The sequence below is a fragment of the Schistocerca americana genome, chromosome 5 (genome assembly GCF_021461395.2).
Source record: "Schistocerca americana isolate TAMUIC-IGC-003095 chromosome 5, iqSchAmer2.1, whole genome shotgun sequence".
NCBI lineage: Eukaryota > Metazoa > Arthropoda > Insecta > Orthoptera > Acrididae > Schistocerca > Schistocerca americana.
The window spans coordinates 182,983,218-182,999,689 of NC_060123.1; positions in this window are offsets into that span (position 1 = coordinate 182,983,218).

A 16,472-nucleotide genomic window follows, 5' to 3' on the forward strand; every position below is an offset into this window, starting at 1 on the left:
GAATTTATACCGTCATGGTTATGGAAATTCCGACCACTGTAAGTCAGCTAAGAGTATTTTCTTTTTTTTAAGCGCCATAGAATTTATAATTGGTTCTCTCCGCTGTATCAGGAAGAAGAAGGAGGGAAGGAAGGGTCCATCGCATGACAGGATAGTAACAATACAACGACAAATACCTCTGCAAGTCAGAGCCCACTGTAATGTATTGAAGAGCACTAAACACGACGCACTTAAATCGTGGTCCAGTCCGTAGTACACTACTGGCCATTAAAATTGCCACAACACGAAGATGACGTGCTACAGACGCGAAATTTAACCGACAGGAAGAAGATGCTGTGACATGCAAATGATTAGCTTTTCAGAGCATTCACACTAGGCTGGCGCCGGTGGCGACACCTAAAACGTGCTGACATGAGGAAAGTTTCCAACCGATTTCTCATACACAAACAGCAGTTGACCGGCGTTGCCTGGTGAAACGTTGTTGTTTTGCCTCGTGTAAGGAGGAGAAATGTGTACCATCACGTTTCCGACTTTGATAAATTTTTTTGGGTTGTTTGGGGAAGGAGACCAGACAGCGAGGTCATCGGTCTCATCGAATTAGGGAAGGATGGGGAAGGAAGTCGGCCGTGCCCTTTCAAAGGAACCATCCCAGCATTTGCCTGGAGCGATTTAGGGAAATCACGGAAAACCTAAATCAGGATGGCCGGACGCGGGATTGAACCGTCGTCCTCCCGAATGCGAGTCCAGTGTCTAACCACTGCACCACCCCGCTCGGTGATTTTGATAAAGGTCGGATTGTAGCCTATCGCGATTGCGGTTTATCGTATCGCGACATTGCTGCTCGCGTTGGTCGAGATCCAATGACTGTCAGTAGAATATGGAATCGGTGGGTTCAGGAGGGTAATACGAAAAGCCATGCTGGATCCCAACGGCCTCGTATCACTAGCAGTCGAGATGACAGGCATCTTATCCGCATGGCTGTTACGGATCGTGCAGCCACGTCTCGACCCCTGAGTTTGCAAGACAACAACCATCTGCACGAACAGTTCGACGACGTTTGCAGCAGCATGGACTATCAGCTCGGAGACCATGGCTGCGGTTACCCTTGACGCTGCATCACAGACAAGAGCGCCTGCGATGGTGTACTCAACAACGAACCTGGGTGCACGAATGGCAAAACATCACTTTTTCGGATGAATCCAGGTTCTGTTTACAGCATCATGATGGTCGCATCTGTGTTTGGCGACATCGCAGTGAACGCACATTGGAAGCGTGTATTCGTCATCGCCATACTGGTTTATCACCTGGCGTAATGGTATGGGGTGCCATTGGTTACACGTCTCCGTCACCTCTTGTTCGCATTGACGGCACTTTGAACAGTGGACGTTACATTTTAGATGTGTTACGACCCGTGACTCTACACTTCATTCGATCCCTGCGAAACCCTACATTTCAGCAGGATAATGCACGACTGCATGATGCAGGTCCTGTACGGGCCTTTCTGGATACAGAAAATGTTCGACTGCTGCCCTGTCCAGCACATTCTCCAGATCTCTCACCAATTGAAAACGTCTGGTCAATGGCGGCCGAGCAACTGGCTCGTCACAATGCGCCAGTCACTACTCTTGATGAACTGTGGTATCGTGTTGAAGCTGCATGGGCGGCTGTACCTGTACACGCCATCCAAGCTCTGTTTGACTCAATGCCCAGGCGTATCAAGGCCGTTATTACGGCCAGAGGTGGTTGTTGTGGGTACTGATATCTCAGGATCTATGCACCCAAATTGCGTGAAAATGTAATCACATGTCAGTTCTAGTACACTATATTTATCGAACGAATACCCGTTTATCATCTGTATTTCTTCTTGGTGTAGCAATTTTAATGGCCAGTAGTGTAATAAGTTGTCATGGCTACATGTCAGAGGTCTCTATCAATGGAGAATTTGACGTTGCGATTGAGTTTTTAAAGCACTATAGGCTTCCTAAATTGCTTCTCTCCACTACATTCGGAAGGAGGAAGGCATGTTGCATGATGGGATAGAGATAACAGCATATACCACTGCAAGACAGAGTCCTCTGTGATGTATTGAGAAGCACTAATCGCCACACACTTTAACCACGATCCAGCCCACAGCAGTAGTTGCCAACGTCGGAGAAACAATCGCACATCCCACTCACTTATGTCCCGAGGTCAACTTGCAGTGCACCAACCACCTCATACGCCGCCAGGGCCAACGCTCAGAGATGGGTGAAAACTACTGCCATGACCACAGCCGCACGGTTGGACGCACATGTATGCCAGAGTGCCCACCTGCAGCCATGGAGGGGATCCAGAGAAGATTGGGGTGGTAGGAATTCGGATGTTATCAATATGTCCAGCGCAACCACTCAACATTTTGAATTTTCTCTCAGATGACACATACGTCACTTCTGTCGCACTCGCCCAGGACATTGGTCACTCCGATAGCCCCTGCTGCCATGGGCAAGATCAGACAGGTGAGTACATTCTTTGTACCTAACCGTCTGCCACAGACAGAGCTAATACAGCAACTGTTGGTTAGCTGACACCGCAAGGATGCGGTTGGCAGAGAATACAGAGAAGTACATTGTAAATACCGTTTGTTACGGTTTAAAACACCTAAACTGTCCTGCACAGTTTCAAACAAGCGATCCATTCTGTAGTTGTATACTGCAGTCACCCCAGCTAGTAATACAATGCTCTTTAGCTAAGGACACTTTATAAAAATTTGTAAGGCGATTACCGATAGCTTCGGGGGTTACTCTTGGGCCTGTGATCCGACATATACAGGGTGTATCATAATTAATGACGTGAACGCATACAGTTCAAAGTACCCGATACTAGAAGCAAAAAAGTCTCAGTAAACATAGGGTCGAAAATGCAGAGCTACGAGCGATTTTTGATATTCGATACTGTGAAACAGATCTCTTCTACTGCAAGCTCTTCGCTTTCCATATTTTGTGAAGTGGCAGTATGGACCAAAACAAGAAAAAAATGTTCAGTTAACATGTACTCTAAAATCATACCTTAAAAGTTATGAGCATTTGTTCATTAGAAGAGTTATGTTTCAAAGTAGCGAAGATAAAAAAGTGCTCATAGCTCGTAACCTATGCATTTAGAGCACATGTTTACTGGACATTTTTTCTTTTTTTGGTCCATACTGCCACTTCCCAAAATATGGAAAGCAAAGAGCTTTCAGTAGAAGAGATTTGTTTCACAATGTTGAAGATGAAAAATTGCTTGTAGCTCTTAAGGTACGCATTCTCGAGCCTTTGTTTACTGAGATTTTTTTGCTTCTAATGTTTTTGTACTTTCAACTGCATGCGTTTACGCCATTAATTATGATACATACTGTATAAATTTATTACTCTACATTTGGTGGTCATCCACGTTAAACATTGCTGTTGACAAAAAAAAATTGTTTCCCTGGTTCCCAGTGCTTCCATGTCAACTTTTTCTTATATTCCTCTTGCTGTCATATACTCGTTCCCATTTACAAGAACTGTCCTGCACCAGGCAGAAGACCTATAATGACTCCCTCAATTTCCCCGCATTTCTGCGTATTTTCCCTCAACTTAAACGTATTTTCTGTCATTTTTCGTAATTTTGTTGATTTTATGTTACTTTTGCCCATGCGATCATGACACCGCTTATTCTAAAATTGCTTGTACTAAATCTAGTACAGTTGCCAACACCTAGCGAAAATCCACTATTTTCCTGGTTGGACGGCAGAGTATAGAATTCTACTCGAATGCATCCAGTCACCTCCAACCACATGTTCTACAGTTGCAGTGCAACTGTGGATGTGAACTTAGTGTTCAGGTATGAATCTGCCATGCATTATATCTGGAAAGATGTTGGGATGCGGATCCACAAAATACCACAAGCAGGATAGGGTTCGAAAGGGGATCAACAATGCATTACGTCCAGAGATGTGTTCTGTGATCGAGCTGGATCCGCCAGTGGGAAGACTGGGTTATGGGAGCAGTCCGAAACAACATTTTACTGTATGTCTACTGAGGTAATAGTGATACATGCAATTAGACTGCTGCCTTTGATGCTTTCCTGGAAAAGAGAGCCATCTGCCTCTAAACTTAAGATGATCAGCGTTAAAGGACGATAGAAAGTAACTCGAGTGATCGGTTGAGATGGAGAGAGGGGGAGATGATGCTGCAGGTCATTTATCATACATTTAAGCATTTTTTTAACATTGTTCTCTCGGGTTATATCAGTTTCGCAGTATAACCTGCGATCAAGTAGTACACAACTGGTTGTTCTGTGTGTGACTTAGAGCAATGCCATATACACACCTTAAGAGTAGGCGAAATAGCAATACTATCCCGCACATGAGCAGTACAGCCTAATATCAGACCATGACTTCTGTGTGCAAGAGAAAGGTTGCCAGAGTAAGCTATGGTAAAATCCTTACATCTCCTTTGGCCACTGATCGTGGTGTTTATTTCCTTGTAAGATATTGCTGTTTCTTTGTATGCACTTTCATCTGTCGACGATCATTTTATGGGGCTGTTGTGAACATATCATAATTTACGAACCGTAATCGGGCTTGAACTTCGTAAACAGCAGGCGTCATGCACCTCTGGAAGCCTATGTAGTGCTTGTGTTACAAAGAATCGACGTTTCCTTTCGTGTGCAAGGTAGAATTTTTATCACTTTACAGTTTGTGACCACAGTTTATCATAGAGAAACTTGCATGGAGAATGTATGTCATGCGCTGGGAATATGTTTCTTAGAATGGAATATTAGAACCATGTAGCCTTAGGAATGCATGTGTTCATGTTCCACGATCATTTCTCTCTTACTATTACCTTCTTGGTTCTGACCCGAGGCACTAGACCAACACTTCTGAATTGAAAACGCAGTTGATTTTCGTAAAATGCTTCAAACTGCGTCTGTCTGGATTTCCATCATGCATAAACCACACTTTCTTCTTCATAACCGCCTGTTACATGATCACAACACTCTCATGTCTACTATACACCGATGAGGGGTGTTACCTCCTTAAGATGCGCACAACCGGAGAGAACTTGTGTACCTAGATGGGCGCCGTGAGTAAGACTGGTGCAGAACCGTTGTAGCTGAACACCAGTTATGGACTCGGCTCGCTCTGTTCCTTCATGAGATATCGAATGTAGCACGTATAGTAGCCTCCTACTTGTGATCAGTTGCAAATTAAATCGATAACGGTGTTGTGGGAAGAGTTGGTAAAAGACAAGGCGATCTTTCAGTCTCCAACTTCATCCTAAGAATGCGAGAATGCTCTGTGACTCCCATCCGCATAGGGAAAGATGGGCAATCCTAATCGTAAATTACGCACTAAGATCGAAGTCCTAGAAATATGTAGATCAGTATGCTGCCTGATATACTTTGGTGTACATATATGTTCGATAAATAACCATGAATTGTTGTACTGCACAGTCATCTACATTCGCAATTTAGTACACGGTACTCGCAAAGTAGTGGAGGGAGTACGTATGTGTTTGGATAGGGTCCGCCTTTGGCAAAACACAATTTTGTTTTTTAACCCAAACATGTTTCACTGCAGTTGCAGCATCTTCAGTGGGTTTTTATTTTATGGCTGTTAAAGAAAAACAATGTTCTTTACTGTTTGTATACATCTAACTATTAGTTTTTAAATCGTAATTACAGATATTTGAAAAAAAACACATAAAATTATGAATTCATACCTTTTTCCCACAGGGTGTGGTTTTTCTGATGTGTTGTGTTTCTACAGTGACTGTTTTGTTCCACAGTTTGGGTTAAAAAACAAAATTGTATTTTGCTAAAGGCGGACCCTATCCAAAAACATACGTATTGTTAAAACAAACACGGAAAAAAAGAGCTTCAACCCCAAGATGATTAGTGGAGGGACGTTTAGCGGTGATACAGAAATTGGCAATCATGCTGCCGCATCATTTGTTGGTGTTGAATTTACGGAAAAACTAGTAAAATTTCTAAAATTGACCACATTGTCAATTTTGGTGCTTATTACGGTACATCAGTGGTGTCTTTTCCATCTCATCCGTCCATTGGTACACTGTTGATTACCACATAATGATCGGACTGACATCACTTGTTTGAGATGGAGAGATAGTCTTAGTGGGAGCAAAACCCTCCTGGGATGGCCTGCATCGAAACAGCGATTTGTGCATGACTGCAGTTGACGGATCAATCGAAATGAGATACCTAGACAGAATACCTAGACACCGGCTACCACGTCACTGTGAAAGATGGCTTTAAATGTAGAGGTCATCAATCATACTCGGACAGCTTTTTGGAAATGCCCTACAACGCCGCAAACCTCTTCCAGTTTCCATATGTCGCGAAATCTTCCAAATCTTTTATCAATGAGAAATACCGCCTCTGTCTTTTATTTTAATCGTCCTGCGTGTTGTGGAAGCAGTAGTAGCATTATTTACACCATGCAATGTCTAGTTTTCTGTGAGAGCCCATGGGTCGAGATGTGTTAATGTCGATTTAGCAGCTTGACACAGACCTCGAAGTCGTGGTGGAAAAAACAAAATGATGGCAGTGTATGCAGCTGCAGTCATACACCGCTTGAATGTCTTACAACAGAAAAAACGATGTATCCAGCAACAACACAGGGACTCTCTCTTGCGATTGATAGGCTATGGGATATGGTCCTCCTACAGTAAAGGTGATGAAATTTTACACTGGTCTGTGGAAACGACTTTGATCATGAGCCACCTGCTCCAATGAAGCACTTACCTGTATATTTAGTAGGATCACCACATATAGTCAATGCCGACACGCAGCCGGTATTTGTTTTCGACATTTCGGAAGACAGGGACATGGTAATATCTTATGAAATTCTCTACCAGATAATTTTTGTGGAGTTTTTATAGTTCGCAGTTTTTATCTTTTGGATGACACACTTACTTTACTTTTGCGTGTCCGCATGGTTTCCAGTGGTGGAAGATTTGGCCGTTGTCCGATTGGGCAACGTTTCCGGCAATCGCCGGCATTTTACTTTCTTCTATGTAGCATGTAAGTAAAATACACACGTGGAGGCACAAAATAACGAGGGAGGAGATAATGTCTGGGTGACAGACATGAATGCACCATGAGAGACGCACATCTCCTCCGGCCGGAGTGGCCGAGCGGTTCTAGGCACTACAGTCTGGGACCGCGCGACCGCTACGGTCGCAGGTTCGAATCCTGCCTCGGGCATGGATGCGTGTGGTGTCCTTAGGTTAGTAATGTTTAAGTAGTTCTAAGTTCTAGGGGACTGATGACCTCAGAAGTTAAGTCCCATAGTACTCAGAGCCAGTACCTGGATATAGTTCGGAAATGGACCGCAATGCACTAGCAAAATCCTCGTCCTTCTTCGAGATCCTGTATGATATGCAGTCCTCCTGATTTTCCCAATAAGAAACACCACCATAACTGCTCATAATATCTTTTCTATTACTTCGTGTTGCAGGAGAAAGCCTCATTTGGCGTGGGATTACACTTTGTACACAGTTGGCAGAGCTACAACATGTTCCCATTTCCACCAAGTGGTCAAAACAAGGTCATGTCGCATTGATTCAGCTCACCCTGTTTCTCCACAGAATGTAGAAGGTCTTAGATACAGCGCTCTCTGCCTTCCGTTCAGTTCCGACTTAAACTGAGATGATCACATGGTCGAAGCTGCAGGGAGGGTAGGCTAGAGACTGAGGAGCAGTTATAAGATACAGGGGGACTGTCTAAACAGCTGCGCTGCAGTTTTTGCTGTGTGGGATCCACGTTCGAGAAAGGAGACTCGTTTCGAGATATGAGAGCGGTGCAAAAGTAATTCACCAGTGGCTCTAATCATTAAAAGACACCTCCATAGGATCCAATGCAAATATGTGGTTCAATGGATAGATTTGATTCCAAATCGCAGACAGCATTTCTACCAAAAAGCGTAACGCTATCAGTGACTCTTGTGTGTGCCTGTAGAACCAAGACCGCCTTTTGTGCATGGTAACGTTAACATAATCGTTGTGATTGTGTTTTTAATAGCCACTGTCCTTACGCAAAATGCATGTTGCCAGCGGTAGAAACCTTCTGTGGTCAGCTTCAAATGTCGGTTCTCAATAGCGTTCCTTGAAAAGAACATTGTCTACCCCCAGGGATTCCGATTTGAGCTATCTGCTGAGTGTAACCCGACTGCTGGAAAAAATTACTCGCCACGCAAAGGGTCTCTCGTGATCAATTTAATTAATTAGTAGTCTATTAATTTGATATCAATAATGTGCTGCCTGGCGGGTGGAAGTGATGGCTAGGGTACAACAGAAATGATTCTTGACTGGGATTCGTAATCAGGCGCTGTTTTTTTTTTTTTTTTTTTTTCGTTGCAGCGATATCTTTTGACGAAATTTCAATCTCTCGCCTACGCAGGGGAGACGACGATCGTAATAAAATCAGATGTATTACCGAATTCATAAAGTGATATGTAGTATAAACCTGATATTTGCAACTGCTCTGTACTGTTACCTTAAGGGACTTCGTATATGACGAGACATTTGATTACCTTAAGGGAGTTCGAAAGCACTCCGTCATGAGCCAAAAATGAGTTTAACATTCTAGTCCTGTGATGCAGGACATAATAGATATTAAGCTGATTAGAACATAATTTTTTACATGATGAGAAAATACTTAGAGGAAATGTAGCCTGTATCATATTGTTACAGGATTTTCACAAAAAATGAGTTCAAATGTGCGTGAAATCCTATGGGACTTAACTGTTAAGGTTATCAGTCCCTAAGCTTACTCACTACTTAACCCTAAATTATCCTAAAGACAAACACACACACCCATGCCCGAGGGAGGACTCGAACCTCCGCCGGGACCAGCCGCACAGTCCATGACTGCAGCGCCTTAGACCGCTCGGCTGTTGTACGGAAAGAATAGTCTAAGGGACAATCGAAGAATGTCCTTTGTTTTCGGATTGCATTTCCTTAGGACTCTTCCAATGAATCTCAGTCTGGCATCTGCTTTACCGACGATCAACTTTATATGATCATTCCATTTTAAATCACTCCTAATGCGTACTGCCAGACAATTTATGGAATTAACTGCTTCCAGCTGCTGACCTGCTACTTTGTAGCTAAATGATAAGGGATCTATCTTTCTATGTATTCGCAGCACATTACACTTGTCTACATTGCGATTCAATTGCCATTCCCTGCACCATGCGTCAATTCGATGCAGATCCTCCTGCATTTCAGTACAATTTTCCATTGTTACAACCTCTCGATACACCACAGCATCATCTGCAAAAAGCCTCAGTGAACTTCCGATGTCATCCACCAGGTCATTTATGTATATTGTGAATAGCAACGGTCCTACGACACTCCCCTGCGGGACACCTGAAATCACTCTTACTTCGGAAGACTTCTCTCCATTGAGAATGACATGCTGCGTTCTGTTATCTATGAACTCCTCAATCCAATCACACAATTGGTCTGATAGTCCATATGCTCTTACTTTGTTCATTAAACGACTGTAAGGAACTGTATCGAACGCCTTGCGGAAGTCAAGAAACACGGCATCTACCTGTGAACCCGTGTCTATGGCCCTCTGAGTCTCGTGGACGAATAGCGCGAGCTGGGTTTCACACGAGCGTCTTTTTCGTAACCCATGCTGATTCCTACAGAGTAGATTTCTAGTCTCCAGAAAAGTCATTATACTCGAACATAATACATGTTCCAAAATTCTACAACTGATCGACGTTAGAGATATACGTCTATAGTTCTGCATATCTGTTCGACGTCCCTTATTGAAACGGGGATGATCTGTGCACTTTTCCAATCCTTTGGAACGCTACGCTCTTCTAGAGACCTACGGTACACCGCTGCAAGAAGGGGGGCAAGTTCCTTCGCGTACTCGGTGTAAAATCGAACTGGTATCCCATCAGGTCCAGCAGCCTTTCCTCTTTTGAGCGATTTTTATTGTTTCTCTATCCCTCTGTCGTCTATTTCGATATCTACCATTTTGTCGTCTGTGCGACAATCTAGAGAAGGAACTACAGTGCAGTCTTCCTCTGTGAAACAGCTTTAGAAAAAGACATTCAGTATTTCGGCCTTTAGTTTGTCATCCTCTGTTTCAGTACCATTTTGGTCACAGAGTGTCTGGACATTTTGTTTTGATCCACCTACCGCTTTGACATAAGACCAAAATTTCTTAGGATTTTCTGCCAAGTCAGTACATAGAACTTTACTTTCGAATTCATTGAACGCCTCTCGCATGGCCCTCCTCACACTACATTTCGCTTCGCGTAGTTTTTGTTTATCTGCAAGTCTTTGGCTATGTTTATGTTTGCTGTGAAGTTCCCTTTGCTTCCGCAGCAGTTTTCTAACTCAGTTGTTGTACCATGGTGGCTCTTTTCCATATCTTACGATCTTGCTTGGCACATACTCATCTAACGCATATTGTACGATGGTTTTGAACTTTGTCCACTGATCCTCAAAACTATCTGTACTTGAGACAAAACTTTTGTGTTGAGCCGTCAGGTACTCTGTAATCTACTTTTTGTCACTTTTGCTAAACAGAAAAATCTTCCTACCTTTTTTAATATTTCTATTTACTGCTGAAATCATCGATGCAGTAACCGCTTCATGATCGCTGATTCCCTGTTCTGCGTTAACTGTTTCAAACAGTTCAGGTCTGTTTGTCACCAGAAGGTCTAATATGTTATCGCCACGAGTCGGTTCTCTGTTTAACTGCTCAAGGTAGTTTTCAGATAAAGCACTTAAATAAATTTCACTGGATTCTTTGTCCCTGCCACCCATTATGAACGTTTGAGTCTCCCAGTCTATATCCGGCAAATTAAAATCTCCAACCAGAACTATAACATGGTGGGGAAATCTACTCGAAATATTTTCCGAATTATGCTTCAGTTGCTCAGCCACAACTGCTGCTGAGCCAGGGGGCCTATAGAGACATCTAATTACCATGTCTGAGCCTTCTTTAACCGTGACCTTCACCCAAATCATTTCACATTTCGGATCTCCGTCAATTTCCTTCGATACTATTGCACTTCTTATCGCTATAAACACACCTCCCCCTTCACTGTCCAGCCTGTCTCTGCGGTATACATTCCAATCTGAGTTTAGGATTTCATTACGTTTACGTCTGGTTTTAGCCAACTTTCTGTCCCTAGTACTGTATGGGCGTTGTGACCGTTTATTAATGAGAGCAGTTCTGGGACCTTTCTATAGACGCTCCTGCAGTTTACTATTAGCACATTAATATTGTTATTCCCTGTTGCATTTTGCTTACTCCTACCTTGCCGCGTCTCAGGAGGCGTCTTGTCGGGCCTAGGGAGGGAATTCTCTAACCTAAAAAACCCCCATGTGCACTCCACACGTACTCCGCTACCCTTGTAGCCGCTTCCGGCGTGTAGTGCGCGCCTGACCTATTCAGGGGGACCCTACATTTCTCCACCCGATAGCGGAGGTCGAGAAATTTGCACCCCAGATCTCTGCAGAATCGTCTGAGCCTCTGGTTTAAGCCTTCCACTCGGCTCCAAACCAGAGGACCGCGATCGGTTCTGGGAACGATACTACAAATAGTTAGCTCTGATTCCACCCCGCGAGCGAGGCTTTTCGCCTTCACCAATTCCGCCAACCGCCTGTACGAACTGAGGATGACCTCTGAACCCAGACGGCAGGAGTCATTGGTGCCGACATGAGCAACAATTTGCAGTCGGGTGCACCCAGTGCTCTCCATCGCCGTCTGTAGGGCCTCCTCCACATCTCGGATGAGACCCCCCCGGCAAGCAGACAGAGTGAACACTGGCCTTCTTCCCCGACCTTTCCGCTATTTCCCTAAGGGGCTCCATCTCCCGCCTAACGTTGGAGCTCCCAATAACTAATAAACCCCTCCCCCCGTGTGCCTGCTCGGACTTTGCTGAAGGAGCAGCCACATGTCCACTCACAGGCAGAGCGGGCGATGCCACACGGCCAGCCTCCACATTTACCCTCCGCCTCGTGCGCCGCGAACGCCGCTGAACCCGCCACTTCCCTTGGGGAGAGGGTGGCCCAACCGCGGCCGGTACCCGCGAAGATGTCTCGACAGCAGGGACAGTGGGTGAAGCATGTAACACCTGGGATGTACCTTACGACGCACCAGACCCCCCACTGCCGCTACACTCCGAGGCAGCAGCCTTAAGACGGCTGACCGCGGCCATCAACACGTTCAGCTGTTCGCGAACAGTGGCCAGCTCCTCCTGCGTCCGTACACAGCAGTCACACATCCTATCCATCCTAAGGAATCAATTTACTGAACAGAGTTAATCAACTTTTAACTAGACTGCTAATTCACTAAAGGCGGCTGATTATTGACTAAAGTGCGATTGCTAGCCACTTCTTGTAGAAAACAATGAAAATAGCACTACCTGTCTCTGGACTGTATTGAAAACAAACACTAGCACTACTGGCACTATGGTTGACTAAAGGGACTCTCTCTGACTGTATTCAAAACAAACACGAAATCTATGGAACACTATTAATAGCACTCGACAATTAAAGCTTCCTAAAAGCAAAAACACACGGAAGAAGAAGTGACAAGTAAGAAAAATACAGTTAATACTTAAATTAAGGTAGCTCGCTGCACAGCAGACGTGAAGCAGACGGCGGTTAGGACGACACTGACACTTGAAATACCTACATCTCGTAATTATAAAACTCACCATCATTATTATGAATAATGCACATCTTCTTGTATCTAATTACATGTTGGATGCTAAATTCCTGTTTCCATTTCAAATACAAATTCTTAATTATCCATGTTGTATGAAAGCTGTTTAATCTAAGGAAACATAACAATTTAATTTTTGAGGCAAAAATGAAAAAACAAATCCTCTTTGTCTGGACTATTTCCATCGTCTTATACCAAAGAGGTAGATAAATATCGTAGAAACATGGAAAACAATCATTTTCACTGCATCGAGCACATCATGCAAATGCTACATTTTTACATTTGCTACTGTACCATTATAATATGAACCCAACAGAACTGCTCTGGAGCCAAGCTACTGGATTTGGCCCGAGAAGTAAACAGACTTACACTGCCAGGCGTACTGGATATAACGCACGCAACTTTTTCACACGTCACTGCCGAAAGCTGGCGGCATATAGAATGGCTCGTCATAAAAGAAGAGAAAATGCTGCGCCTGGTTGGCTTCATGGATTCTCTTGTTGATAGGCTCGTTATCAACGTAGCAGGTGACACTTCCAGAGCTGCAATGTATTTCTCGGATTCGGATAAGGAAGGAGCTAAGAGATTACCAGACGACTGACTGAAAATAATACCTTCAGTGGGTTCAATAGTTAACTATTCGGTGAAATCCTTGAATACTCTCTTACGTAACACACGGCTTATGCAGAAAAATTACACTGAGGTTAAGTCAGGAATTTTCATCGTTCTTGTTTTTAGTCACCATAGTACGTTAGCTAAAACCGATAACGTGTTGCGGTTTTCGTCTAGTCGTCTAAGGAGCGTATTGTGGGAGATTTGCCGTGTATTATTTCATGCTGCTTAAAAATTAAATGATATTCGAAGCTGTATTGCTCCTCTGTTCGTCTCGTTTTTCGTGTGAACTGCAGCTGGCCACGCCATTGAGGGTAGCTATATCAGCTAACCGGCCAGTGCTAAGTTAAATGCGCCGGAAATGCTGTATCCCTTATTATCGCTAAGTCGATGTGCTCGTAACGCACTGCACAAAACGTACCATTATTATCGTACTTGACTATACATGCGACAGATTTGCTGCAGTCCCACTTGAATATGAAATCCAATGAGGATCCAGCAAACGCTGAAGAATACACAGTGCAATGTTTACATCAGGTTTATTCTTATGATGAACGGATTATAGTCAGAAGACGGATGCAAACTAATAATGATATTACCCAGGCCTTTACCTCATCGTCTGAAGCACGGCCACGAACATCGTAGTGCCATGCTCTTCAGGGCGATTTGCAAGTATGCAGATGTCGATGTAAACGGTGTCTATAAAATATGTCATTACTTTCTACCTTCTTCGGAGGGATGTAGTTAATGCAGATTGCTTTCGTGTAGGGCTAATATTGTTCCAGATTCTTCCTTAAGCACATGTTGGTATTGCTTTCACAAGGGGGGCATTCTTCCCTCAACAGTAATACTGTAAAATACAGAAAAATTTGTACTTCTAATAATTAGAAACACTCATATGCACCAAAGGCGTCCCCTCTTTACTGGCCTCAGGAAGTGATAATTGTATTGTCTGTGATTCTGTACCAAGACCTTCCCCAAGAAACCTGCAGTCAGGGAGCAAATTCAGTTCTAGATGCAGGAAAGTTTAGATATCTTAAAATAAAGACTATCTAGCAAGAACGAAACTCAGTTAAAGTGATCCTCTTCAGTTTTTTAAATTCTTTGCGTTGTTCACACTGTTAAAAAAACGTTAATAGTAAAGCTCTACAACCAAGCTTAAAACTAAAACCACACACTCAATGTTGATATCTGTTGCAAAGATTCTGGTAGTACGTGTCCTCCATGGAGTTGTAATAGTATTTTCTTGGTTACTTTAACGCTAATTATCGCTGACGAAGCCTACTTTATTGTAAGTAACCGGTGGTGTACAAAGACACTTTATTCTCGACTGCTGGCACAGAACCGTAGGCTTGACTCATGAGAGACCTTCTGCTGGCTCTAGTTTGACAAACTATATCATGAGTGACAATGTCCTGCTGTCGCATACGTGAAGGCTCCTTTAAAAGTTACTACACACGTAACTGCAGACTTGACAAGCACGAATGATCTAACGTTTTACGCCAAGTCTGCTTGAGCATGTAGACGATAAATTTGCGCAAATTCAGACCTTGTAGATGTTTGGTGGTAGGTTTGACTCGTAGTAGATATTAAATAATCACGTAAAGCAAGGGTCGTTTTTATTACTTTGTCAATGTGCCCTAGTTCCAAATGTAGAGCGATCTGAAAAATCCTAAAGATAATTGTAAATATCCCAAAAACCTTCTCAATAATAAGCCTCAAATGAAAAGCATCATCTCCTATGCCTACACAGTTTTCGTGACCTTTGGACGACTTCTGTCTCTCTGAAATGTTCAATGACACAAATGTCACCTAAAAAATTCTGTATTCTAAAAAGCACGTCCAACCGGTATCCTGTCATTTATACCGAAATCGAAAACAATAAATCTATCATGTACGTCTACAATTACTAGTAGAACCGTACTGCAACACGTGTGTAATTAAAATAAAATGAGCCACTAGCAGCTGGAGGAACTCATCATCATCATCATTAATCGATTTATCAGGGCCGAATGACGTCATCTCATTTCTTCATTTATTTCTTAACTAACTGAACCTTCGAACAGACGTCTCCATCCACAGGGATCTTCAGTTCATCTACTTGCTGCTCTTCCTTGTGGCCTTCTGTTTTCAACTTCATCTTACAAGTTGATGTTTTCTAAACTATCCCCTTCTCTTCTCAAAATGTGCCCAAGTTACTGGAAGTAGCTTTGACTGACACGGGAAGATAAATTGTTGTGGTGCTACGTTATTCTACAACTGAAACATTGGTTCTTCTTGCTGACCACGGTAAACGTAACATCTTCCTCCAAGACCACATCTCAATGACATCAATTCTGCTCTTGTCAATGGCTTTCATCGTCCAGGTCTCGCTGCCATATAAGCACACCGGGAACACCAATGACTTCACCAAGCGCGTCATCTGTCATTTTGGCTATTGCCCACTTCTGCCAAATCTTACTGAGCTTAACCATTGCAACTCGGCCAAGGACGATTCGTCGTTTGTTTTATATTATTTATCGCAATGCCCTTTTTCAATGATCAGAGAGCCTAGATAGGGCTATACACAATCATTCACTACCTTCAGATCCTTTAAGCAATTTGTAAGTTGGATTTCAACTAAACCTTGTCAATCAATAGCCATTAGTTTGGTCGTTCTTTTTCATGCTTATACCTAGACCGACATTGAAACTAATAATTGTTCACTCCAGAGAACGCATTACTAAGTTCGCTCTCAATTCTTGCAATGGGAGAGGTATCATCAGCAAAGCGTAAACTGCTGATTTTCCTGCCGTCGATTGAATTTCTACCATTCCAACAGTTCAATGTGGCATTATGAGATACTACGCATAGATGTTACAGACCTGATGTGACAGTGTATTGACTCCATTTGTCACATCGGAAACTCCTAGCATTCATCATCCATCTTTACGGTTGCAATATGACTGTTTTTAAGACCGTTTAGTAATGATGCTAGGTGTTTCGGAACGCAGACACATTGACCACAAGACACAGTCAAAGGACATTTCATAATATAGGAAACAAATGAAGGCACGGACACAGATTTTACGATCTTTTTCAGACATCTACCTCAAATTCATGATTGTTTCTCGAGTATCTTTACCTACCACAAAACC